General features: G+C 44.0%; 1 long non-coding RNA gene and 2 other non-coding genes across 3 annotated transcripts; all 3 read right to left on the reverse strand.

The window, feature by feature from the left end:
* Positions 1-17037: 17037 nt before the first annotated feature.
* Positions 17038-24786, reverse strand: LOC142660068 (uncharacterized). The gene is made up of 4 exons (XR_012850403.1): positions 24579-24786; positions 23141-23237; positions 20392-20464; positions 17038-17173 (listed from the first exon to the last, which is right to left on the reverse strand). It is a non-coding gene; the product is annotated as an uncharacterized LOC142660068 (long non-coding RNA).
* On the reverse strand, positions 19071-19201 carry LOC142722809 (small nucleolar RNA SNORA13). Its single transcript, XR_012875101.1, has one exon. It is a non-coding gene; the product is annotated as a small nucleolar RNA SNORA13 (small nucleolar RNA).
* LOC142722820 (small nucleolar RNA SNORA13) lies at positions 22549-22680 on the reverse strand. Its single transcript, XR_012875112.1, has one exon. It is a non-coding gene; the product is annotated as a small nucleolar RNA SNORA13 (small nucleolar RNA).
* Positions 24787-27895: the final 3109 nt, after the last annotated feature.

Here is a 27895-nt window from a genome sequence, read left to right on the forward strand (position 1 = left end):
AATTAGTTATGGCTCCAATAAGTCAGGAAATAAAAAAATATGCAGTTGTGCCCGAGGGGAACATTTCTTCAGTTTGAAGTCATACCCGGGAGAACCCTTTTAACAATTTTTGGGGTGTGTGTCTCCAGTGTCATAAGCTTGGCATGACATATTTGCCACTGAATGGCATATCTAGGGAAAAATATAAATTTTTAATTTGCACCATCCACAGCGCATTCATTTATGGAAAAGACCTGTGGGGTGAAAATCCTCACTACACCTCTTAATAAATGCCTTGAGGGGTGCAGTTTCCATAATGGGGTCACTTCTCAGGGGTTTCTTTTTATTATTTCACATCTGAGCCTCTGCAGTTGTGAACCAATACTTTGTAAATCGCCAAATTAGGCCTCCACTCCGCATGGTACTCTTCACTCCTGAGCCCTGTCATATATCCAGGCAAAAGATTAAGGCCACATGTAGGGTGTTTCTAAAACCGGGAAACACCGCATAATAATTAGAGGGCTGTCTTGTTATGGTGGCACAAGCCGGGCACCACATATTGGCATATCTATGGAAGAAAATCCCATTTTCACTCTGCAACATCGAGTGAACATTAATTTCTACAAAACACCTGCAGGGTTAAAATGCTTACTACACCCCTTGGTAAATGCATTGAGGGGTGTCGTTTCCAAAATGGGGTCACTTCTGGGGGGTTTCCACTGTTTTGGGCCCACAGGCGCCCAGAAACCAATCCAGCAACATCTGCACTCCAAATGGCGGTCCTTTTCTTCTGAGCCCTACCGTTTGCCCAAACAGCAGTTTATGACCACATATGGGGTATTGCCGTACTCGGGAGAAATTGCTTTACAAATTTTGGGTTCTTTTTTTTCCTTTATTTGTTGAGAAAATGAAAAAATTTGCGCTAAAGCTACGTCTTATTGAAGAAAAAGGACTGTTTTTATTTTCACTGCCTAATTCTAATAAATTCTATGAAACGTCTGTGGGGTCAAAATGCTTACTACACCCCTAGATTAATTCCTCAAGAGGTGTAGTTTCCTAAATGGAGTCCCTTTTTGGGCGTTTTCATTGTTTTGTCCCCTCAGGGGCTTTGCAAATGTGACATGGCCTCCGCAAACCATTCCTGCTAAATGTGATCTCAAAAAGCCAAATAGTGCTGTTTCCCTTCTAAGCCCTGCCGTGTGTCCAAACTGCCGTTTATTACCACATGTGGGGTATTGTTTTACTCGGGAGAAATTGCTTTACAAATTTTGTGGTGCTTTTTCTCCTTCAGTCCTTCTGGAAATGAGAAAAAATTAGCTAAACCTAGATTTTTTTTGAAAAAATGTCGATTATTATTTTCAGGGCCTACTTCCAATATTTTCTGCAAAAAAACTGTGGGGTCAAATCGCTCACTATACCCCTAGATAATTTCCTCAATGGGTGTAGTCTCCAAAATGGGGTCACTTGTGGGGGGTTTCCACTGTTTTGTCCCCTCAGGGGCCTCGTAAATGTGACATGGCCTCCGCAAACCATTCCTGCTAAATGTGAGTTCCAAAAGCCAAATGGCGCTCTTTCCCTTCTAAGCCCTGCCGTGCGTCCAAACAGCCGTTTATTACCACATGTGGGGTATTGTTTTACTCGGGAGAAATTGCTTTACAAATTTTACGGTGCTTTTTCTCCTTCAGTCCTTGTGGAAATGAGAATAAATTAGCTAAACCTACATTTTCTTTGAAAAAATTTAGATTATCATTTTCACAGCCTACTTCCAATAATTTATGCAAAAAACCTGTGGGGTCAAAACGCTCACTATACCCCTAGATAATTTCCTCAATGGGTGTAGTTTCCGAAATGGGGTCACTTGTGGGGGGTTTCCACTGTTTTGTCCCCTCAGGGGCTTTGTAAATGTGACATGGCCTCTCAAACCATTCCTGCTAAATTTGAGCTCCAAAAGCCAAACGGCGCTCTTTCCCTTCTAAGCCCTGCCGTGTGTCCAAATATCCATTTATTACCACATGTGGGGTAGTGTTTTACTCGGGAGAAATTGCTTTACAAATTTTGCGATGCTTTTTCTCCTTTAGTCCTTGTGGAAATGAGAAAAAAAATCGCTAAACCTACATTTTCTTTGAAGAAATGTTGATTTTAATTTTCACGGCCTACTTCCAATAATTTCTGTAAAAAACCTGTGCGGTCAAAATGCTCACTACACCCCTAGATAATTTCCTTGAGGTGTCTAGTTTCCCAGATGGGGTCACTTTTGGGGGATTTTCACTGTTTTGGCACCGCAAGAGCCCTTCAAACCTGACATGGTGCCTAAAATATATTCTAACAAAAATAAGGCCCCAAAATCCACTAGGTGCTCCTTTGCTTCTGAGGCCGGTGCTTCAGTCCAGTAGCACGCTACGGCCACATGTGGGATATTTCCTAAAACTGCAGAAACTGGGCAACAAATATTGAGTTGCATTTCTCTGGTAAAACCTTCTGTGTTATAAAAAAAATTGTATAAAAAATTTATTTCTGCAAAAAAATATGAAATTTGTACATTTCACCTCTACTTTGCTTTAATTCCTGTGAAATGTGTAAAGGGTTAAGACATTTTCTAAATGCTGTTTTGAATACTTTGAGGGGTGAAGTTTTTAAAATGGGGTGACTTTTTGGGGGTTTCTAATATATAAGGCCCTCAAAACCACTTCACAACTGAACTGGCCCCTGTAAAAATAGCCTTTTGAAATTTTCTTGAAAATGTGAGAAATTGCTGCTAAAGTTCTAAGCCTTGTGAGGTCATAGAAAAATAAAAGGATGTTCAAAAAACGATGCCAATCTAAAGTAGACATATGGGGGATGTTAATTAGCAACAATTTTGTGTGGTATAACTGCCTGTCTTACAAGCAGATACATTTAAATTGAGAAAAATGCTAATTTTTGCAATTTTTCACTATATTTTCGTGTTTTTCACAATTAAATACTGAATGTATCGACCAAATTTTACCACTATCTTAAAGTCCAATGTGTCACTAGAAAACAATCTCAGAATCGCCCGGATAGGTGAAAGCATTTCAACGTTATTACCACATAAAGTGAAACATGTCAGATTTGAAAAATGAGGCTCTGTCAGGAAGGTCAAAAGTGGCTAAAGAGGGAAGGGGTTAAAATATTTCACTGCCAAGAGCCGAAGTCAGAGTGAACAGCTGGAAGGAACGCAGCAGAGTATCTGATAACTAAGGTGAATGCTGAGTGTCAGCGAACACACAGTCAGTCAAAAAGCAAATAATGCCTTTATCTAAATGTAGACAGTAAGTCCGGCTGAGGCAGGGATTAAAATCAATAGAGCCCCCCCGACATGTTTCGCTAACTTGTAGCGTCCTCAGGGGTACACGGGGCTTCATTAGTTTAAATCTAACTCCTATCATTAATTGGGTGGTCAGGAAATAGGGTTCTGTTTGCCTGCAGGCATCCCTTCTTTGACTATATATATTGTACCCGCTGACTACCCAGGGTCAAAATTTGTGTTTTTGTCCAAGTTCGTCCATAGTACTCTTAGTACGCATCGTAGTTGCCTTTCACAAGGCATCCGTTTCAGATGAAGAGCAACTATGGCCAAACACGTCCTCCACACTGTCCCATTTCCAGCAACAAGCAGAGGACAGTGTGGAGGACGTGTTTGGCCATAGCTGCTCTTCATCTGAAACGGATGCCTTGTGAAAGGCAACTACGATGCGTACTAAGAGTACTGGAGGCCTTCACTTGTCCCGCAAAAAACAAGACCTTATACAGCTATGTCGACGCAAAGTTATAGCTCTTGGAATGCAACCATGGAAAAATGTAAAAAATGGCTTGGTCATTAAGGTTTAAAATAGGCTGGTCATTAAGGGGTTAAAAATTGTTGCACTAAAAAAAATTGGCGGTGTTTTTTTTCGCTTATTAGGTTCAATACATTTCAGATTAATATATGGTTACGTACGTTGTATGTGGAATGTATGTATAGTTGTACTGTATGCGAAATGTATGTAGTTTTCCACATTACACTTGATGTTGGTATGGATTTTAGCAACATGCATTTGTGAACGTGTGTTATTTTTAACCAACAACAAAAATTATTATTTTCCTTTTTTGTTAAACATTTTAGGCAGATTACAAACTGTTTGATGTAAGAGTGGTTATCCTGCCTCTTAAGAATCGACAACTATCCTGGGAATAGCTCTTTAAATAATAGCTGATATGGCGGGTTGCGAATGCCTGGTCCCCCAGCTATGTTCTGTTTGGAAGTGGCCGCAGCGCTCGTAGGAGCGTTTATTTCCCCTCATTTCCTCTAGCTGCGTGTGTTTCGCCAACATACATGTTGGGAGGTATCATAGTTATTTCAGGCTTCTCTACTTTTGAAGTGAAAGGCAGAAAAAACTGAATTAACTGTGAATCTACCCAATATTGCCATTGAAAAGTTTTATAGAGAGCAGGAACAAATGATTTGAAAACAGCGTTCGGACATGTGCTTCGGCCCCTATAGAAATGCCACTGCAGGACATATATGCAGTGTGTATCTAGACTGCGTCAACGTCAAGTGTGAACTCTGTGTATTGTGTTTGCATTTTTAGTTATTGAAAAAGTGAAAATATCGGAATTGTAATGAGGTATTGGTATGTATTTCTGCACACAATGCCTTTAACCATGACCTTACATAACACACAATGATATTGCGGCAGAAATACATAAGCTCGCAACCCACGTCAAGGGTCCTCATTGGCTTGCGAGTCCCTAACTAATAACTCCAACCAGGATCAACTAACTAAAAGAAACAGTCCCGAACCAATTAAAAAATGACAACTTCCCATATCCAACTATGTTCCACCGTGGATTGTATCTATCTGCCAAGGGACCGCCCCGGCAGAGGACACAAAGTAGTCCGCATAGAATTCCTGCGTTAACAGTCCTGCTGTTCCGGGTCTTCCATGCAGGGTGTTGTCCACAGGGATGCAAGAACTTGCAGGTACATTGTCCAGGTCAATGTCTAGCGCTGACTCGTGAATCCTGGAAAAATTGTGCAGAATGACGCTGGCTTGGATAACCAGCATCACATTCTGGGGATCCAAATGAAGGGGGCTCTGGAATACCCGCCATTTGTTGCTCAGAATCCCAAAGGCACATTCCACATACCGTCTCGCACGGGTGAGCCGGTTATTAAAAATGCGCCTCCGGTCATCAAGATCACGGCAGGGGAATGGCCGCAACACATGGGGTGATAGCCCAAAACCTTCATCTGCCACGATGACGAATGGTGCTGGTGGTCCTGAAGATGCAGGAAGTTGTCTAGGTTCAAGGATGGCGAGCTGGTTGGACAGAAGACGTTCACCCATTCCGGAAGCCCTGAAGATGCCAGCATCCGAGGAGCTCCCATAGGCCCCTATATCAACAATCACAAACCGGTAGTCGCTGTCAGCCAAGGCCAACAGCACTACAGAGAAAAACGGTTTGTAATTGTAATATAGGGACCCAGAGTGAGGCGGCTTCTTCACACGAATGTGTTTCCTATCCAGCGCGCCGACACAGTTTGGAAACTGTGCAGATTGGTAGAAGCCCTCAGCAATCCATAGCCAATCTTCTGCCTTGGGCTGTGGCATCACCGACGCTCTCAGACGCTGCCAGATGACTTTGCAGGTCAGACAAATGATCTGCGAAATGGTTGAGCAACCCAGCAAAAACTAAATGCAGTGATGCAAATGAGTTGCCAGGAATCTGTGAACAAAAAAAAATTAGTACTGCTGGTACAGGGTGACAGGACATCAGTTCACACAGGGAACAACTACGGTTATGCAGGACATGATGGGAATGGGCACAGGGGACAAGTACAGTTATACTTGGTGTCCTGTAAGGTGATTCCAGGACGGAGATCCGACAACAGACTGTCAAAGCTGGAGATCGACATGTGGCAGAAGTTGTGAAACTTCTCCGGGTGCTTCCGCAGGTCATTGTATAGGGTGTGGAAATGGCCCTTTGGGAGACAATGGGGTGAACCCAATACCTCCTCTTTATCAACGGTTCCTCATCCAGCATAGGTCGCTGTGCAAATCGCCACGAGACAAGCCAGCACAGCAGAGCATCATCCACACGAGCGTCTGACATCCTTGCTATGAAAACCGCCGAGATCCCAAACTACATCAGCACAGGAATCCCACACAGCTCTATAAAATGGCGTTTGAGCGATCATGTGACCTTTTTAAGGGGTTTGGACAGGATTGTGACAATTCCAGCCCGGGTCCGTAAATACAGGTGGAATACTGGTGATTACAGACCCTTATTTACGGGCACGGGTCCGTAAATACGGGTGACAACGGACCCTTATTTACACCAGTATTTACGGACAGGAAAAAGATTGATTACTTACCGGTAATCTGTTTTTCAAGAACCTATGACAGCACCCCTGGAGAGATGTCCCATCCGCTGGCCAGGAAACCTGAGGCTATAAAAATGGACACACCTCCCCACACACCCAGTCTTTAGGAAGAACTCAGGATGAGTAGTAGTGTAGTTTATATGTTTTTGGTTTTTTTGGTGAAATTCCCTCACACCTTAATATATACAATATTTACGGAAATGCTTAAATTTAAGGTTAGCGATCCAGCTTATGAGGATCATTTGCTAGAACCATGGGAGGGTAACAGCGGGGTGCTGTCATAGGTTCTTGAAAAAACGATTACCGGTAAGTAATCAATCTTTTACCCTTTCACCTATGACAGCACCCCTGGAGATCTAAAATAGAAACCAATATTTTTTAGGGTGGGACCACAGCTTGTAGCACCTTTCTACCAAAGGTCAAGTCAGAGGCTGTATGCAGTTGTAATCGGTAGTGTTTAAAGAAGGTGTGAGGAGAACTCTATGTGGCAGCCTTACATATTTGGTCTAGGGATGCGTCTGCTCTCTCTGCCCATGAAGTGGACACGGCCCTGGTGGAGTGAGCTCCGAAAAACTCTGGGGGCTTGAGCTTCTGATTTATGTAGGCTAATTGTATGGCCTGCTTGATTCACCTCGCTATAGTGGCTTTACTGGCTGCCGAACCTTTGTTGTGACCCTGAAACTGGACAAACAAGTTTTCTGAGGATCTCAGATCCTGGGTAATCTTTAGGTACTGGACTAGGCACCTTCTTACATCTAAGCAGTTAAACTGTTGTTCCCTCAGATTTTTTGGGGAATCACAAAAAGAGGGAAGGACAATATCTTGGTCTAAGGGAAAGTGAGAGACCACTTTAGGAAGGAATTCTGGTAAGGTTTTTAGGATGACTCTATCATCTAGCAGTAGGGTATGTGGAGGAAAGGCAGAGAGGGCCTGAATCTCACTCACTCTACAGGCTGATGTAATGGCTAACAAAAATGTCATTTTGAGTGTCAGCATTTTCAAGGAGATAGAGTCTATTGGTTCAAAAGGTGGTTTTATCATAGCCTGGAGAACAAGGTTTAAGTCCCAGGGAGGAACTGGGGATCTTATCTGGGGTTTAAGTCTGCAGGCGGCAGTTAGGAATCTCTTGATCCAGGGGTGTTCTGCTAATTTGGAATTGAAGAAGGAACTTAAAACAGAAATCTGAACCTTTAACGTAGTAGGCCTAAGGTTTTTATTTAATCCTGCTTGGAGGAAATCCAATATTAAGGGAATATCTGGTTTGGTTAAAGGATTAATATCCCTGCCTGCAAAATTCAAGAATGCCTTCCATGACCTCAGATATATTTTTGAGGTAATCAGGTTTTCTACTGGCTAGTAGGGTGGAGATGACCGATTCTGAGAATCCTCTTTGCCTAAGGATTATCCTTTCAGTTTCCAGGCTGTCAGATGGAGTTTCTGAATGGCGGGGTGTATTACTGGGCCCTGATATAGAAGGTCTGACATGTTTAGGAGAACCCATGGTTAGTGTGAAAACATTTTTCTTAAGCACGTGAACCATGGTCTCTTTGGCCAGAAGGGGGCTATTAGTTTCACACTGGCCCTGTCTTCTCTGACCTTTTTTATTACTCTTGGGAGGAGGTTCAGGGGGGGAAGACGTATCCTCTCTCTTGACTCCAACACTGGGAGAATGCGTCTATTGCGGTTGGGTGGTCTAAAGGGTTTAGGGAGAAGAATCTCTGGGTTTTTCTGTTTTCCTTGGACGCAAATAGGTCTATTGATGGGGTTCCCCATTTAAGGATGATTTCCTGAAATACTGTTGTATTCAGGCACCATTCTGGTTGTCCTTTCCCTTCAGATGAACAGCAGTCAATAGGTGTTGTTCTGCCAGAGAAAATATCTGTGAGGATAAGTCCATCAGCGAGGCTGATCTCGTACCCACCTGCCGATTTATATAAGATACTGTGGTCGTGTTGTCTGAATATATTTTCAAGTGCTGACCTGAGACTGCATATATGGATCTCTTCAAGGCCTGAAGAACTGCTGCCAGTTCCCTGAAGTTGGAGGATCTTTGAGCGGTCTGCTGATCCCACTGACCCTGAAGAAGAGATTAGTCGTAATGGGCTCCCCACCCCCAAGGACTCGCATCTGTGGTCATGTTGAGTGTAGGGGTAAACTTCCATGGAATACCCCTCATGAGGTTCTCCCTGTTCAACCACCATCTGAGGGACAGCCTTGCTGCGGAAGAGATGTGTAAGGGTTGGTCTAAGGAGAGACTGCTCCTGTCCCATTGATTTAAAATGTCCCACTGTAGTGGCCTGGATCTGAAGTGAGCCCATAGTACGGCTGGGATGCATGATGTCATGAGGCCCAGGACTGACATAGCTTTCCTGAAAGATGTTATATGGCTCAGGTAGATCTCTGATATCCTGCTTATCAGGGGATCGATTTTTTTCTTCTGGAAGGAAGGACATCTGCTTGGAGGAGTCCAGCAGGGTTCCTAAGAATACACATCTTTTGGATGGGTTTAAATTTGATTTTTTTAAAATTTATGTTCCATCCTAATTTTGTTAGTATATCTCGGACTATTTGTATCTGTAGGGTCAAGGTTTGAGATGTTTCTGCAACCAACAGGAAATCGTCCAGATATGGTATCAGGAGAATGTCGTTCATCCTGATGTAAGAGGTCATTTCCGCTATCAGTTTTGAAAATATCCTTGGGGCTTCTGAGATGCCAAAGGGGAGGGCTCTGTATTGTAGGTGAATTACAGACCCATTGAGTGTCACTGCTACCCTTAGGTATCTTTGATGATGATGACATATGGGTACGTGATAATAGGCATCCTCTAGGTCTATTGAGGCCATCACACAATCTCTGGAGAGGAGATTTATAGTTGATGCGATGCTCTCCATGCAGAATTTTTTGTAGGTCAGATAAAGGTTTAATTTTTTTAGGTTTATAATGATCCTGTGTTTGCCTCCTGGTTTGTTCACAAGGAAGAGAGGGGAATAAAAGCCCTGACCTGTCTCTATGCTTGGAACTTGGATTAAGACTCCTTTTTTTATGAGTGACAGAACTTCTATTTCTAGGATCTTTTGTTGGTCCGGGCTCCCTAGGGCCCTTGTGGGGAAAAAAAAAATCTGTCTGGGGGAAGAGATCTGAACTCTAGTACGTACCTGGTTTTTATAATTCCTAGAATCCAAGGATTCGCTGATATCTTTTGCCAATCCTTGAAAAATAGGGAAAGCCGACCCCCCCCCCCCCACTGTAGGTCCTCTGGCATCATTGTTTGTCCCTATTTTTAGGGTCCTTCTGGGGCCTGAAGAGAAAGGACTTATTCTTCCTAGTAAATCTTGAAGGTCTAAAGTCCTGTCCCCTAGGGTTAGGTCTTTTGTTATTATGCCCTTTGGGACGAAAGGAATCTCTTGATGGCCTTGTTTGTGCAGGGAACCCCTTCTTACTATCTGATGCTTTTTCCAGCAGGTCATCAAGTGGGGTCCCAAAAAGGTAATCTCCTGAGCAGGGAATAGCACACAGCTTCCCTTTGGATCCGGTGTCCCCTTTCCAGGTTTTTAGCCAGATAGCTCGTCTAGCAGAATTTGACAGGGCCGCTGATCTGGCAGAAAGGCGTACAGCATTTACTGAGGCGTCTGCCAAAAAATCTGCGGCTTTGGAAAGTGTTGGAAGGGAGGCTAGGATCTGATCCCGGGGGGTCTTGTCTTTTAAATGTAAATCCAATTGTGCGAGCCAGATTTTCAGGGATCTAGCCACACAAGTGGCTGCAATGCCTGGTTTAAAAGCCCCCGAAGAGGCTTCCCAGGTCTTTTTAAGATAGAAGTCGGCCTTCCTCTCCATAGGGTCAGACAAGGGGCCTAGATCTTCAAAGGGAAGGGAGTGTTTCCTTGAAATCCTGGCTACTGGAGCGTCAAGTCTAGGGATGTTGTCCCAGTCCTTGCATGCCTCGTCCTCAAACGGATACTTTCTTTTGAGAAATTTGGGAATACTTGTTTTCCTATCAGGATTTTCACATTCTTTTTTTAATGAGATTAGATATGTTTCTATGGATAGGAAAGGTTCTATTCTTCTTAGGGCCTAGGCCTTGAAACATTATGTCCTGTACGGACCGAGGTTCTTTAGGATCATCTATATTCATAGTCGCCCTAACTGTCCTTAGGCTGGGTTCACACGACCTATTTTCAGGCGTAAACGAGGCGTATTATGCCTCGTTTTACGTCTGAAAATAGGGCTACAATACGTCGGCAAACATCTGCCCATTCATTTGAATGGGTTTGCCGACGTACTGTGCAGACGACCTGTCATTTACGCGTCGTCGTTTGACAGCTGTCAAACGACGACCTGTCATTTACGCGTCGTCGTTTGACAGCTGTCAAACGACGACGCGTAAATTGACTGCCTCGGCAAAGAAGTGCAGGGCACTTCTTTGCAACGTAATTTGAGCCGTTCTTCATTGAAGTCAATGAAGAGCAGCTCAAGATTACAAACGTCAAAGACGCCTCGCATATTACGAGGAGCTTTTACGTCTGAAACGAGGCAGCTGTTTTCTCCTGAAAACAGTCTGTCTTTTCAGACGTAAAAGCCTCTCATCGTGTGCACATACCCTTAGGAGTAGGTCTATGTCCTCAGTTGGGATCAGATTCCTTTCTCCCTCAGGGTATGTGCACACGTAGTCAACAAAAACGTCTGAAAATCCAGAGCTGTTTTCAAGGGAAAACAGACCCTGCTTTTCAGACGTTTTTTTACCAACTCGCTTTTTTCGCTGCGTTTTTTACGTCCCTTTTTGGAGCTGTTTTCATTGGAGTCTATGAGAAAACAGCTCCAAAAACGTCCAAAGAAGTGTCCTGCACTTCTTTTGACGAGGCTGTATTTTTACGCGTCGTCGTTTGACAGCTGTCAAACGACGACGCGTAAATAACAGGTCGTCTGCACAGTACGTCGGCAAACCCATTCAAATGAATGGGCAGATGTTTGCCGACGTATTTGAGACGTATTTCCAGACGTAAAACGAGGCAAAATACACCTCGTATATGTCTGAAATTTGGCCGTGTGAACATACCCTCATCCTCACCTGAGGAATCAAAGGAGCTGTACTCCCCTTCTTCACCTAGATGGATATGCTCTTCAGCTGAGGAATCAGAATCCATCCGGCTAGAAGAGGCGGGCGGAGGATCTCTTTTCCTTTTAAGGGACTTTAGTGAGTTCCTAACTTCAGCCCTTACAATATCCTTGATACTTGTGGCTAAGTTTGTAGACTCTTCTGAGATGATGTTGTCTAAACATTTCTAACAGAGCCTTTTGTTATAGGATAATGCGAGTTTCTTTTTACATATCGCACATTCCTTGTTATGGGCCTTATCCTGTTTTTTCCTAGGACAATCCCTGGCCTAAACATATGTACAAGAGAAAGGGAACAGTATTAGGTAAGGAAGAGGTTTTTTTTAAAAATCTTACCCCATATTCCTGGCGTCCTCAACTACCAGACTGGAGGACTTGGCATCCGAGCGGTCAGTGCGTCCTGGCGCTTCCATAATGGAGGAAGAAGACTGCAGACCGAAGCTCCTGCTGTTTCTGGCCTAAATAGGCCATGGATTGGCTGGGAGGCCCTCGGCTCCTGACGCTGGAGCCCCTCCTCCCACGTGGGTCGCCGGAACACCGCCCCCTGGAATGTTAGATGCATCACTGCCCCGGAAAAGACGCATCGCGGCCACCGGAAGTGCCAGTGAGAGCGCCGGAAAGCCGCCAACGCTGGGCATGGTCCGGCAGAACCGAACGGGACCCCGGAAATCCGCTCCCCACCAGAGGAAGGCCCACAGTGTGGGCCTTAAACCACCTCCTTTTGCTGCAGCAGGAGGGAGGCGATGGACCGAGAGAGGAGGGAGTACCTGTACCAGACTCACGGTTGCTCCCTCCAAAGGAGACTTATACCTTTCAGAGCACCCCTAGTGGAATAAGGTGAGACCTTGCTAGGGGGTCTGCAACCCCTGAAGAAGTGCTTTTCCTCAGGACAATCCTTCCATCCGGAGGACAGGAAACCGGACGGTGTATGGAGAGGTGTGTCCATTTTTATATCCTCAGGTTTCCTGTCCAGCGGATGGGACGTCCCTCCAGGGGTGCTGTCATAGGTGAAAGGGTAAAAATACGTTAGTGTGCATGGGGCCATAGATGTAGCGCAGCCACAAAGGTTGTGTTCAGCTCTGGTTTGCAGCTCTGTGCTCTGACCAACACCATTTGCTCACAGCTGTGTTACATTCAAATTTTGAAGGGGATTTCCCCTTATAGGGGTTAAATCTGCAGCAAGTTCAGGGGAAAATAAATCGTGACAAATGTGATACTCTTAACCCCTTCCCATTGCAGCAATTTTTCTGATTTATATTTTTGCTTTTTCCTTCCTACCCGTCAAAAGCCATAACTTTATTTTGCTGTCGATATAGCAGTTTGCGGCACAAGTTGTAGTTCTCTGCACTATTTAATGCGCTGGGAAATTGGGGGAAAAAATAAAAATTAAAGTCCTTGTGGGGTGGAAAAATAAACAAACCGCAATTCCTCCAGCGTTTGGTAAAAAGGACACGTTAACTATTCTACAGATCAATATGACTGGTGAAACCAGATTTAGATTATTTTTTTTTATGTTTAACTACTTTCACAAGAGAAAATATTTAAGAATACAATTTGTTTGGTGTAGCCATAACTTGTTTTTCCATCAAATGAGCAGTACGAGTGTTTATTTTTTTGCGAGGCAAACTGTAGTTTCTATTGGGGCTTATTCAGACGAACGTTGCCCATAGCTATATTTGTCAATGGGGCCGTGCAGACATGGCAGCGTTTTTTGCGCAGCGTTGCTCCGTTGCCAAAAACTCACGACATGTCCGTTGATTCAGCGTTTTCAACGCATCACGCACCCATTGAAGTCAATGGGTGCGTGAAAACCACGCATGTCGCACGGAAGCACTTCCGTGCGAACTGCGTGTTTGCGCAACAGCTGTCAAAAGGATGAATGTAAACAGAAAAGCACCACGTGCTTTTCTGTTTCCGAACATCCAAACGGAGTGTCTTTGCGATTAGCGAACCCCGACAACCGAAGCTAACTTACCTGCAAACGCTGATGCTGCTGCAGAATCAACTGTAGCCTCTGGTGCCGATGTGGCCGTCACGATGCAGGACCTGTGAGTGACGTCACAGATCTGCACTGTCAGAAGCTGGGCGTTCTGAAGAGAAGAGGATGTTACTTCTCTTCAGAACGCCCAGCTAGTAAAAGTATTAAAAACGCCCCGATGTACGCACCTAATACACACCCACTTGGACTTTTACTTTTAAACACACCCACTTGGACTTTTGCAAGCCTCATTTGCATAACTACAAAAATGGTCATAACTTGGCCAAAAATGCTCGTTTTTTAAAAAATAAAAACGTTACTGTAATCTACATTGCAGCGCCTATCTGCTGCAATAGCAGATAGGGGTTGCAAAATCTGGTGACAGAGCCTATTTAAGGACACGGCCAATTTTAGCCTTGAGGACAGAGCAAATTTTTTTTACATTTCCCTCTTTGCATCCCGACGCTCATAACGCTTTTATTTTTTGTACGACGTAGTTATGAGTATTTGTTTTTTGCGGGACGAGTTGTACTTAATGTATTTGTACCAAAAAATGGTACGTACATAATAGTTTAATTTCTATAAATTTTTCATTGGATTAAAATGCAGAAAAAAGCAGTGCAGCAGTTTTAATGTTTTTTTTTTACACCATACACCGATCATAATAAATGGTATACATTTGTAGTACAGGTTGTTACGGTCGTGGCGATACCAAATATGTCTATATTATTTCATGTTTTGGGACTTATATTTTAAAAAGTTGATTATAAAAAAATGTGTATTTTATTTACTTATTTACCATTATATTTTTTTTTACATTCATTTAACTTTTTTGTAATCCCATAAAGGGATTTATCATTTTGATTTTTATTTTGTAACTAATGCACTGGCAGATCTATATGCTAGTACATTAGCCTGTTACTGATCGTACACAGGCAGTTGTTAGGGCATATCTCAGTATGCCCTAACAGGAAATATGTTCAGACAGCCCTGGGGTCCTTCACTGGACCCTGGGCTGTCTGGCCATATGAGTTATGGGCTTTGATCGCATCAGTTATTTTCTGTGACGATCAATGTGCAGTCCCCTCTCCTTGAACGCTGCGATCAGCTGTCATCGCGGCGTTCAAAGGGTTAACAGCGGAGAGATGTTTCTCTTCTCTCCGCTGTTAGAGCGGGGCCGTGGCTGTGTATTAGTCATTGTCCCGCTCTCAATCGCGCGCAGGGACGGCTGTCACAGGACGAGTATGCTCGTCCTAATGCGCAAAGTGCTTGCCGCTCAGGACCAGCATACTCGTCCTGTCGGCAACCAGTTAACCTGGACAACCCCTTTAAGCAAACGAACGGGTAGAATTTGGCAAACACTACTCCTGAGCTTGAATTCACTGCACTTTTAACCCCTTCCCCCTGCTGGCATTCTGGGCCCTAATGTCCAAGCCATTTTTTAGATTTTTCCATTGTCACATTCGAAGAGCTGTAACTTTTTTATTTTTGCGTCGGCATAGCTGTATAAGGTCTTGTTTTTTGCGGGACGACTTGCAGTTTTTATTGGTACCATTTGAGAGTAGATGCGACTTTTTGATCACTTTCTATCACATTTTTTTTAAGTCAGGATTAACAGAAAACAGCAATTTTTCCATTGTTTTTTATTTTATTTTTTACGGCGTTCACAGTGCGGGTTAAATAATGTAACAGCTTTATAGTCGGGGTCGTTACGGACGCGGCGATACCAAATATGTGTAACTTTTTTGCTTTATTGTAGTTTTTTTTAATAGTAAAGCATTTTGTAAGGGGAAAAGCTGGGTTTTTCATTTTTTTTTTTCACTTTTTTTTAAATTAACTTTATTAAACTTTTTTTACTTTACTAGTCCCACTAGGGTACTTCCCTATCCTCCGATCGCTATTGTAATACACTGCAATACTTTTGTATTGCAGTGTATTACTGCCTGTCCGTTTAAAACGGACAGGCATCTGCTAGGTCATGCCTGCGGCATGATCTAGCAGGCATTCGCTGCAGGCAGACCTGGGGGTCTTTATTAGACCCCCGGCTGCCATAGAAGACAGACACTCGGCGATTTTATCGCCGGGTGTCAGTGAGATGAGAGGGAGCTCCCTCCCTCTCTCCAAAACCATTCAGATGCGGTGCTCGCTATTGTGCACCGCATCTGAAGGGTTAAACAGGTGAGATCGATACTAATATCGATCTCACCCGGCAGAGCAGGGACGCCCCCCAGCCGCTTCTGGCAGCTGACGGCAGGGAGATTTCACGGCTCCCTGCTCTGTTTACTTTATTCTAATGCAGCGACGTAGTTTGGCGGCGCTCTAGAATAAAGCCCACTAATGACCGCCGTAAAAAGACGTATCGGCGGTCATTAAGGGGTTAAAAAGGAGCTGCGGCTTTTAATTTACGCTCTAAATAACTAGAGTAGATTTGACTTTCTGGTGCAGACAGGTTCATGCCTCTTAATCAAAAGGGGTGTTGAGTAAAATGCACCCAATTCATTAAGGCTACTTTCACATGTGTCAGGGTTCAGTTCATGGGTTCCATCTGAGCTTTCCATCAGGGAAAGCCATGAACGGAACCCTAACAAAAAAAAAAAAAACATTGTTTCCGTTCATGGGTTCCCCTGATGGAAAGCTCAGATGGAACCCATGAACTGAACCCTGACACAGATGTGAACAAAGCCAAAGGCAGGATTCACACGAAAGGGTCGTTCCCGAGCCCGAGTGCTGGCCGGTAAAATCGGCCATTCTGCCCGGCCGGTTTGCATAGTTTTGCATCCGTGCCGGGCCGATCCGGACATTGACATCAGCGGCAACTCCTGAAGGGGAATCCCCATGTGTTCGGGGATTCCGCTTCAGGAGTTTCCCCTGAGGTCACTGCCCAGATATGGACAGAGACATCAAGCGCTCTGTCCAGGAGCGGAATCCCCGAAAACACGGGGATTCCGCTCCTTCAAGGAGCTAAAGTGTGGCTAGCACATAGCAGAGCGGGGAGATACCTCCCTGCTCTGCTATAGTGGCGTCGCTACGGTAGTAGCAGCCGCAGCTGCTAGCGGCGCCATCGAAGGTGTCGCCGGGCCAGGGTGCTTTTCAAGCAGGGGAAGGGAACCAGCGCAGCGCTCCCTTCCACCTGCTGTACACCCCGGCCCTGCCACACAGTGTACAGCGATGCCATTCGTCAGAATGGCATCAACTCCTCCTCCTATGCACTCTGCGCTGTGAGGAGATAAGAGCGCAAGCGCCGGGTAACCCGGCCATCACTCGGAACACATTCCGGTGATGTCCGTGTAAAACCCGGCCCCATAGACTTCTATGGGAGCCGGGTACCCGGGCGAAGATAGAGCATGTCCTATTTTTTGACGGCCGGATTTCCCGGCCGTCAAAAAAATCGGTTGTCTGAATAGCCCCATTAGGGGTCTATTATTCCTAATGCAGCCGGGTGCCGGCCGATTTATGAACGGCCGGCACCCGGCCAGGAAACCCTGCCGTGTGAATGAGGCCTAAGACTAGCAAATAAAAAGCCAGTCTCCAAATACCCCCATTGTGTTCTTATCATTCCATGCTATTAAAGAAAACATCCAATTACAGTTTAAATCAATTTATTGTAATCATAAGACAACATATTAGTCTGAAGGGAATATGATGCAGATCTTTTGCCTCCTCCATTCTGTATTCAGACAAAGTTCATATTCTCAAGCTGGCCACGTAGATGTCCACACTTTAAAAAGAAAACAAAAGCTTATTAAAACCTTCAGATTTATTCAATAGTCATCCGCAGTATGGCATATCACCAATAATGTATTAAATCCTGCTTTCCTCGCCTGCCTATGTTTAACCCTAGGGCTCCCCAGAGAACCCTGGACAAGCTATATAATCATGAATAGGATCTAGTCACTCACACTATCACCGCTTCTAAGACCTTAAAGGAACAGTGTCACCACAAATTATTTTTTTATATGTTAAAGATGTTAGTGCTTTATTAAAAACGTTTATATTCATTTGTGTGTTTGTGTTTTACTTTTTCTTATTTTTACACTTTTTCTTCCCTATGGGGGCTGCCATTTTTTGTTCCATTTCTGTGTGTGTCGATTAACGACACATACAGACATGGAATACGGCAGCCACAGTCCCATAGGGACTGCGAACGGCTCCCGTCCCATTGACTGCAGTGTACGGCGTCTGTGTGGGAACTGCGCATGCGCCGCTCCCACACAGTCCTATTCGAAATTGGCGCCGTCCGGCGCCATTTTCCTGTGGACCGGAAGTCGCGGCCGGACAGTAATATTACTACTTCCGGATTTGTGCACTTGCACCAGCGGCAGCAAACGGAGCGGAGGGGCCGGAGGGAGCCGCGGCGGCAGGAGCAGGTAAGAGATTTCAATGTATGTTCGTGTTTGTGTGTGTTTACTACTGTATGTAAACCTACTACACTGTGGGTTAGCTCAAAAAATGGCGACACACAGTGTAGGAGGTTACATCGTTCAAACCCCTCGTTTATCCCGGCACTAGCCAGGATAAAGGAGGGGGGGATGCTGAGAGCTCACTAGAGCGAGGGCTTTTAACCCAATGTTGCAATGCTGCAATTTTGGGAACAGCTCCATCTAGTGACCAAAAATGGGTAGTATTATAAATTAGAAATAATTTATAATATTACATGGACTCGTGCAAAAAAATAAAAAAAATTTGAACAATGTTTAATCACCCACACACTAAATGTTTAATTTTTAAAAAAAAAAACATGTTTTTCTGGCAACACATTCCCTTTAATATGTCTAAAGGGTCAATGAAGCTCTGCTTGGGGAAACAGGATACATGACCTGCAAGTTCTGTACCACACACTTGGCTCATGTTGCATTATAATTGGTTCATTCAATGCAAGTGACAAGGGAGATGGCAGTAAAAAATATGTACAGTGCTGGTTGACAGGAGAGATACTAGGAAAAAAAGCTGTAGGAAAAATCTACAGGCCCTGAAAGTGAGTGGCATATAAATGAAAGGATAAACATATAAAGTGCAACTGGCAGAAAGAATATAAGGTAGGTCTTTGTGCACTTTGTTTGGAATGCCGTTAACCCCTTTAGGACTGAGCCTGTTTTGGCCTGGTGGACAGATTCCTCAAATTTGACATCTTGCTTTGTGGTAATAACTTGGGAATGCTTTAACCTAGCCAAGCGATTCTGAGATTATTTTCTCGTGACATTGTACTTTATGCAGTGAAAAAATTGTCGATAAATTCAATATTTATGTGAAAAAATTCACATTGGAGAAACATTGCAAAATTTAGCATTTTTTTAAATTTAAACATATCTGCTTGTAAAACAGATAGTAATACCACACAATAGTTACTAGTTAACATTTCCCATATGTCTACTTTATGTTTGCATAATTTTTTTGAATATCCTTTTATTTTTCTAGGACGTTACAAGGCTTAGAACTTTAGAAGCAATTTCTGACATTTAACAAAAATATCAAAAGGCCATGTTTTCATGTAAAGTCCAGCACACGGCGAAAAGACTTGAATTAGGGCAAAACAAGAACAGTGTCAGATATTTACAAGGTGACAATGAATATTTAATGACCATGTTTTCATAGAAGTACAAAACTAGAATACAATTCACTGTTCCCGTGCAACCCAGTACCCATGAAATAAGATCTTCAGGGCACTATAAGGGGCAAGGAAATTACTGTATGCCTTGTTTGACACCACATTCATTATTTAATAAAATAAATGGGTAACACAAAGGCAAGTAACATTTCTTAACTTCAGTACAATTGTATAATTTGAAAACATATAAAAAAGGACTCTAAAAAGGTGGCTCCTGAAATGGCAGCAATAAAAAAAATTCAGATAGCAGAATTCTATCAGATTGTAGTGGGAAATTTGACATGCTCAACTATTCCTTGCCTTTGTGGCAAAATTAAAAGGCAGTATTACAGCTTTTGGAATTTTTCCCTGTCGGGACAAAATATAAAAAATTGCGGCCATTGGAGGCAGAAGAAACCACCATGGTCAGATTTTCAGCAGTGGTATCAGTTGTTTGCAAGTTGTCCCAGACCTAATGCACACAACCGTGGCTTTTTGTCCGTGTTTTATCTGCAATTTTTCAGATAGCGCATGGATTGATGATCACGGTTGTGTGCATGGAGCCATATAAATTAATGGGTCCATGCGGGGGCCACAAACTCTGGCCATGTAATGTTACTGCCCATATTTGAGGATAATGAGACCTACTCCGGGTTTGGGACTAACTGTTTACAGATTCCAGCTGTTTTTGCAGTTCAGTGAATACAGACAAAAACCCTTCTGTAGTGTAAGGACAAATGGACTGCAAATACAGACAACAGATCCGGGGTATTGATAGTGTGCAATAGGCTTTAGGACGACAATGACATGAAGCCCTAGCATTGTTGTACTCATTAGGTGCCGTGTGTAGTTGTCGAAAAAGGAAACCACAAGTTACGTGACCGTTTCCATAAGGGCAACATACATGGTTCAGAGCCGAATCTACGTCAGCATTACTCTTCCCTAATGGCATGCAGATAAAGCAGTCAGATTAAAGGGGTTGTCCAGTCAAGAGGCCATCAACATGTAATCGGTGAGGGACAAACCACCGGCACCCCTGCTGATTAGCTGTTAGGAAGTGGCTTGGTTGCTCGTACAGCTTCCCGTTCATTCCTTATCTGATCGTACTATGAATCGCTGACACTTCTAGCAGCGGTCCACAGTCTTAGGCTTCTACCGTTAGTGACAAGGCTGTAATACTGTAAACCACCGCTACAAGCGTGTTGGCAATTCAGTGATTAAGGGGAAGCAGCGCTCATAAGCAACATAGCCCCTTCAAAACAGCTGACTGGTGCAGGTGCCAGACCCCAATCAGATGTTGATGGCCATCAATTCCTTACAACTGGCGAATACCTTTAAGATTTGTTCTTTACCTTATAAAACAGTATTTTTCCCTTCCATATCCAAGAACTGCTTCCTTACTGTCATCAGGGTTGAATGTGGAACCTGTAAACAATCACCATGAGAATACCAAACTCCTTTTACTTCATAAACTAGTAATTTGGGTTAGATACCTTCAAAATGCGATAGATTTTTACCTCCCAATTAGTAGCATATCCACCTTTGGGACCTCCATCCATCTGAAGAATGGGGCTCTTGATGCAAAGCAGCCACAAGTCAAATAGAAGACGCATAGTCTTCAATAAAGAGGTGGCCACACTCACGTGCAGAAGTCGCCAAAGAAGACTGAGTAGTGGGAGCAGTGCACCCGGTCACACAAGTGAAGGTCAGAGATGTGACCCTCACCTCTTAGGCTTCTGTCACACTAGCATTACTATAAGTTTACTTCTCCGTTAGAGGAAGAGAGGATCGATACAGTAAACGGAAAGAAACAGTTCCATTAGAAATACAATGGATTTCAATGGTAATTCTAACAAAAGTTGCTTTGCGTTTAATGTATCGATCCTCTCTTCCTCGGACAGAAGAGGTAAACTTATAGTAACGGTAGTGTGAACTTACTGTAAATGCTATTTGTGGAATATGCTAGAAATACTCGATGGGAATATCCCCTTATTGCTAGAGCACCTACAGAAATCAATGGACGCCTGGTGACCATCCAGTGCTGGGAAGCAAGCAGAATGTGGCTCTCGCCTTCAATCACCTGTACACAGCATGTTTACAAACACCCTTTGTTATATATTTAACCCCTTAGTGACCACTAATACGCCTTTTAACGTCATTCACTACTGGGCTTTAGGCTAGGCTGACGCCTTTTCACGTCAGCCTAGTCTAAGTCCTGCACGGGTCTCCCGTGCAGGCTGGTGCCGGGGCTCTGCTGTCTGATGACAGCTGAGCTCCTGCTCCAACGCCCGCGATCGAAGTTTACTTCGATCGCGGCCGTTTAACCCGTTAAATGCCGCCGTCAATAGCGACCGCGGCATTTAACTTTGTTTACAGAGGGAGTGCGCTCCCTCTCTCACCCATCGGCGGCCCGCGAATGCAATCGCGGGTCTCCGATGGGGTGTCATGGCAGCCGGGGGACTGATAAAAGCCCCCAGGTCTGCCCTGGACATATGCCTGTTAGGACGCGCCGGAGGCACGTCCTAACAGATTGCCTGTCAGATTTACACTGACAGGCAATAATGCTCTGGTATACGAAGTATACCAAAGCATTATAGCAGCGATCGGAAGATCGCACAGTAAAGTCCCCTAGTGGGACTAATAAAATCAGTCATCAAAGTGAAATAAAGATTATTAATAAAAAGTACAGTAAAAAAATAAATAAAACCATTTTTTTCCATAAAAAGTGGTTTTATTTAGTAAAAGTGTAAAAAAAAAAAAAAAGTACACATATGTGGTATCGCCGCGACCGTAATGACTCCATTAATAAAGTTAATATGTAATTTAAACCGCAAAGTGAACACCGTAAAAAAAAAAAACGCCAAAAACTATGGCAAAATTGCAATTTTTTTCCATTGCCCCCCAAAAAAGTCATAATAAAAATGAATCAATAAGTCCCATGTACCCCAAAACAGTACCATTCAAAACTACGTCTTGTCCCGCAGAAAACAAGCCCAAAAAATCACTACATTGATGGAAAAATAAAAAAATTACGGCTCTTGGAAAGCGACGATGCAAAAACAAATAATTTTAGTTCAAAAGTGTTTTTATTGTGCAAAAGTCGTAAAACATAAAAAAACCTCTACATATGTGGTATCGCCGTAATCGTACCGACCCATAGAATAAAGGTAACATGTTAATTACGTCGCACAGTGAACGACATCAATTTAAAAACGCATAGAACAATGGCGGAATTTCAGTTTTTTTTTATAATCCCCCCCAAAAAGGTTAATAAAAGTTAATATAAAAATTATATGTACCCAAAAATGGTGCCATTAAAAAGCACAACTAATCCCGCAAAAAACAAGTCCTCATACAGCTATGTAGACGAAAAAATAAAAACGTTATAGCTCTTTGAATGCGACTATAGAAAAACGAATAAAATAGCTTGGTCATTAAGGCCTAAAATGGGCTGGTCACTAAGGGGTTAAATAAATAAAAAATGAGTCCAAGTGAGCATGTGCACTCAGAATTATTCCAGCATAGCCAAACACCCAAGAAGGTGACCATCTCAAGTTGCAGCAGGCCATGATGGGGTTTTTGTTTGCCTTTTCTGACACCCCATTCACCACTCCTATAGAAAATGGGCAACACAAAAGGCAAGTGGTACTCCTTAATACAAGAGCAGAAGTATTGATTTAAAGTAAAGCTAAACATTTGACAAGCTTCTAACATGTCAGAAGTTTGGATTGGTGGAGGTCCGAGCACTGAGACCCCCACCAATCTCTAGAACGAAGCAGCCGAAGTGCTCGTCTGTGCACTCAGCTGTTTCGCGTCTGTTCGGCTTTTTCCGGAAAGCTGAGTAAGAGGTCATAGACTTTCTATCGAGTCCGTACACAGATACATTTATTTCCGGAAATAGCTGAACTGACACGAAGCGGCTGAGCGTTTACACGAGTGCTTCAGCTGCTTCGATCCAGAGATTAGCGAGTCTCAGTGCTCCGACCCCCACCAATCCAAACTTCTGACATGTCAGAAGTTTGCCAAACGTTTAGCTACACTTCAACTGGGCAACACTACAGTAATCGGTCCTACACAGTTTGATAGCAGGGAAGAACTGACCCTTTATTTCTCTGTTGGACATCATTAGGCACCTAGATATGTGCAGCTCTTCTTACACAATGAGACTCATGGATCCGGCACGCCACTGCAAACTGACCTAGCAGAAATAAACAACGCAGATTATTAAATAGCCGAAAAAAGGAAAACTAGATCAGAACCCTTTAAGGCTGCGTTCACATCTGCATTGTGGCTTCTGTTCTAGCGTATCCATCAGAGGACCACAAGAACGGAAGTCAACATTTTCATCAAAAAAAACACCTTTCAATGGGTTTTGTTTTTGCATCAGATGTGCTCAGTTAGGGCCTGTTCATGTCAGCATTGTCTCTGTTAAGGGGAGCCTTCTGAGCTTTCCGTTGGGGGAACCCCTGAATGGAAAGTAAAACGTTAACCATAGATTCAGTTTGCATCACCATTGATTTCAAGGGTGACAGATACTTTGCTAATGGTTTCAGTTTGTCCCCGATTTGCAAAGGTTCCAGCATTTTGACGGAGTACCAAAGTCAACCGGAAAACATTTGCACCAGATCCGTCACCATTGAAGTCAATGGTTATGCAAATGGAAACCCATGATTTCCATTTGTTTCAGTGAGGGTTCCATTCATGGGTTCCTCTGACACCGAGGTGAAGAAAGCCTAAAAGTGAAAACAAGGATGCAAAGATGAAAACAGATCATAACTTGCGACAAAATCAAACTGAAAGAAAGTGTTTTTCCGCAGACCCAGTAAACGGATCCATCAAAAACAAACGTTTTAGGCTCCAATCCGACAGAGCGAATGAAGCCCTGACAGACCAACCATAGGTTTCCGTTTCCATCACCAATTGATTTCAATGTTAACAGATCCGATGCCAATGGCTTTCGTTTGTCTCCGTTCTGCAAGGATTCTATCATTTTGACAGAATCAATACCATAGTCGACTACGCTGTTGATTCCATCAAAACAGAACCCTTGTAGAACGGAAGCCATTGGCACCGGATCCATCACCATTGAAATCTATGGCAATGGAAACCTATGGTTTCCGTTCAGGTCTGTCAGGGATCAGATCCAACGGAACAGAGCCCTAGCGCAGATGTGAACGAAGTCTTACGGGTTTTATTTCAACAGAGCCACTAAAACAGATGCGACAACACATGTGAATAAAGCCCAATGACGACCAAAGAAACTTCCAGATATTTTCGGGATGGCCACAAAGCCTTATGGCAGGACATCAGAGGTGGCTTCTACATGGGTAAGTAGACAGTGAGCCAGCACTGTAGGCCATGCGATAAAAATGGCCTCCGTCCCCATAGAGACTAATTGTAACCACGTTGTGACTATGTATCCCCTGGGTGAGGCGAAATTCACACGGCCGTATTGTATTTAGAAGTAGAAGCAGATCCCGCGAACGGTTGTGCACAATACCATCGCCCTGTCCAACCCCGTGCCTCCGCCAGGCCTTACCCGATGGGACGACGATGACACAACAAGCGCTGCCGCATGTCGGTAGGGGAGCGCTGCGGCTGCGAGCGCCTGAGAGCTCATCCTACGTCTGTAGACAGACTCGTCACATCTCCTTCATTCGGCGCCATTTCCAGACCATGTGTTCTAGTCCTCCGCGCGCCCTCACACAACCAACCGTCATCTCGTCCGCAGCTAAAAAGAGGAAGTCGAGTGCGCTGATCTTGTACTACTCGTTTCGGACTGCACCATCATTGGAGGGGGAGACGGGCTGTACCATAACTAAAGAAAACAAGGAAACTTTAGGACAGCTACATGAGATGCTGATAACGGAAAGCGATATAAACTCCTGCTTCTTGCAGCATTCTGCTAGAGCTCAGGATAAGGATAAGGACTGCAAATTTCCATATTAAAATATACCCCTTCGCTTTTTCCTATTTTTCTTCTAATAGGGTATGCAAAACCGCACATGTCACGGGTTTATTCACACATAGCATGTAGGTATGACCACACGTAAATACTGCAGCTTTTCGGCAACTTATTTAATTGCAGGAAAATTCGCAGTGTGATACAGTAGCAGTAGAATGGATAGGATTTGAACAACTCTCATACTCTGTGCAAAAAAATCAGCCGTAAAAACGTTCATTAATTGATCTGCGGTTCGTTCTTTTAATCTGCAGCAGGTCGATTTATGCTGTGGAATCGTTGGTTTTCTGTTGCGGGTTTTTCCCATTGAATTCAATGGGGAGGTAAAATTTGCAACAAATAGCAGATGTGATTTTTACGGCTTAAATCTCCGATTGCACCACAAAAATCACAACTCCGGTAAAAAAAAAATCATACCCAGAATTCTATGGTTCTTTGCACAGGCGTAGCTAGGTTCTCCAGCACCCGGGGCAAAGATTCAGTTTGGCGCCCCCCCGCCCCCAACCTCTTTCCCGACATCTCCTTCCCCCTCGCCATGTTTGTTTTCTCTACCAATCAATGACGTGTCATTTCTTTTTATGTAACTCGAGCATAAAAACATTTGTACATTTTACAAGCAATATGGTTATATACACAACACCAAAACCAAGCTCAGTACATATATACAGCCCCAGAACCAAGCTCATTACATATATACAACACCAGAACCAAGCTCACTACATATATACAACACCAGAACCAAGCTCACTACATATATACAACACCAGCACAAATACAGCTCAATTTAGTGCAACCCCTGCTGTATAGGTATGTACGGCGTAAAACTACAGCTCCCAGCATGGCCCGAACAATGGTAAGGATATGCTGGGAGATGCTGTTTCACAAAAATAAATCCTATCATAATCATATCACCATCTCGCTGCAGATCATACAGTGACTACAGTACTGATTAGAGGCAGAATAAACATTTACATTAAGTGACTCACCGGTGACGTCTCAGATTCTAGTTCTTTTTCTCCATCCGGTCCAGACCTCTATGACGACTTCTCCCGGGGACAGACCATTTCTGCAGTTTGCCGCTCACATGTCTTCAGCTTCTCACTTTTCCAACATTTCTGCACCTATAAATAAATATAAAGTTATCATTATACCACACACTACGCCCCTAAATATAATAGCGCCATACACTGCACCTCTAATTATAATAGCACCATACACCGTGTCCTACACACACACACTGTGCCCCCTGTAGATAGTGCCTGCCATAGAGTGCCCTGTAGATAGTGCCTGCCATAGAGCCCCCTGTAGATAGTGCCCCCATAGAGCCCCCTGTAGATAGTGCCTGCCATAGAGCCCCTGTAGATAGTGCCCCCATATAGACCACCCCTGTATATAGTGTCCCACAAATAACTCCCCCTTTAGTGCTCTACAGATAGCCCACCCCTGTATATAGCCCCCTGTAGATATAGCCCACCCCTGTATATAGAGCTCTACAGATAGCCCAACCATGTATGTAGCCCCCCTGTAGAGATAGCCCACCCCTGTATATAGTGCTCCACATATAGTCCACCCTTGTATATAGTGTTTCACAGATAGCCCACCCCTGTATATAGCCCCCCCTTGTACATATAGTCCACCCCTGTATATAGTGCTCCACTAGATAGTCCACCCCTGTATATAGTGCTCCACAGATAGCCCACCCCTGTATATACTATATACAAGGGTGGGCTATCTGTGGAGCACTATATACAGGGGTGGACTATATATACAAGGGGGCTATATACAGGGGTGGGCTTTCTGTGGAGCACTATAGGGGGAGCTATTTGTGGGATACTATATACAGGGGTGGGCTATATATACAGGGGTGGGCTATATCTACAGGGGGACTATCTACAGGGGTGGGCTATCTACAGGGGGACCATATCTACAGGGGGACCATATCTACAAGGCTGGGATATACACAGGGGGGCTATATCTACAGGGGTGGGCTATACACAGGGGGGCTATATCTACAGGGGTGGGCTATACACAGGGGGGCTATATACAGGGGTGGGCTATATACAGGGGGAATATATCTACAGGGGGCTATATCTACAGGGCTGGGCTATATACAGGGCGACTATATCTACAGGGGGGCTATATACTGGGGTGGGCTATCTATGGAGCACCATATACAGGGGTGGGCTATATCTACAGGGGGCTATATACTATATAGCCCACCCCTGTATATGGTGCTCTATAGACAGTGTGCCGCCATTTTCTGAGCGACTGCACAGTGTAGGAGGATTAGATACAGGGCTCAGCAGACAGTATCACACGAACATAATACACATATCACATACACGAACATAAATTACCTTCCGCCTCCGCTGGTCTACGCTCCTATTCCTTGCGCCTGAACATATGGCCGGAAGCCGCGGCCGGAAGTCGTCATCTGACTGTCCGGCAGCAGCTTCCGGTCCACATGAAAATGGCGCCGGATTTCGCTCTGCGAACGATCTCCGTTATGGTCTGTGTGGGAGCGGCGCATGCGCCGTTCCCACACAGACGGCGTACGCTTCTAAGAATGGAACTGCTCCCGTTCGCATTCCCTATGGGGTTGTATGTGCCGTATTCTATCTCTGTATGTGTCGTTAATCGACACATACAGAGATGAAAAAAAAATGGCAGCCCCCATAGAGAAGTAAAAGTAAGAATACAGTAAAAAGTAGAACATGAGAACACAAATAAATAAAATTTATGTTAATATCATATTAAAAGCAATATGATAAAAAAAATAAATTTCATGACACCTTCTCTTTAAAGAGCCAGAGCACACACATGTATGAGATTGAGCTGATTGCTCCCAGATCACCCTGGACTATAAGAAGGGCCCTGGCCCTTCCTTCATTGCC

The sequence above is a fragment of the Rhinoderma darwinii genome, chromosome 1 (genome assembly GCF_050947455.1).
Source record: "Rhinoderma darwinii isolate aRhiDar2 chromosome 1, aRhiDar2.hap1, whole genome shotgun sequence".
Taxonomy (NCBI): Eukaryota; Metazoa; Chordata; class Amphibia; order Anura; family Rhinodermatidae; genus Rhinoderma; species Rhinoderma darwinii.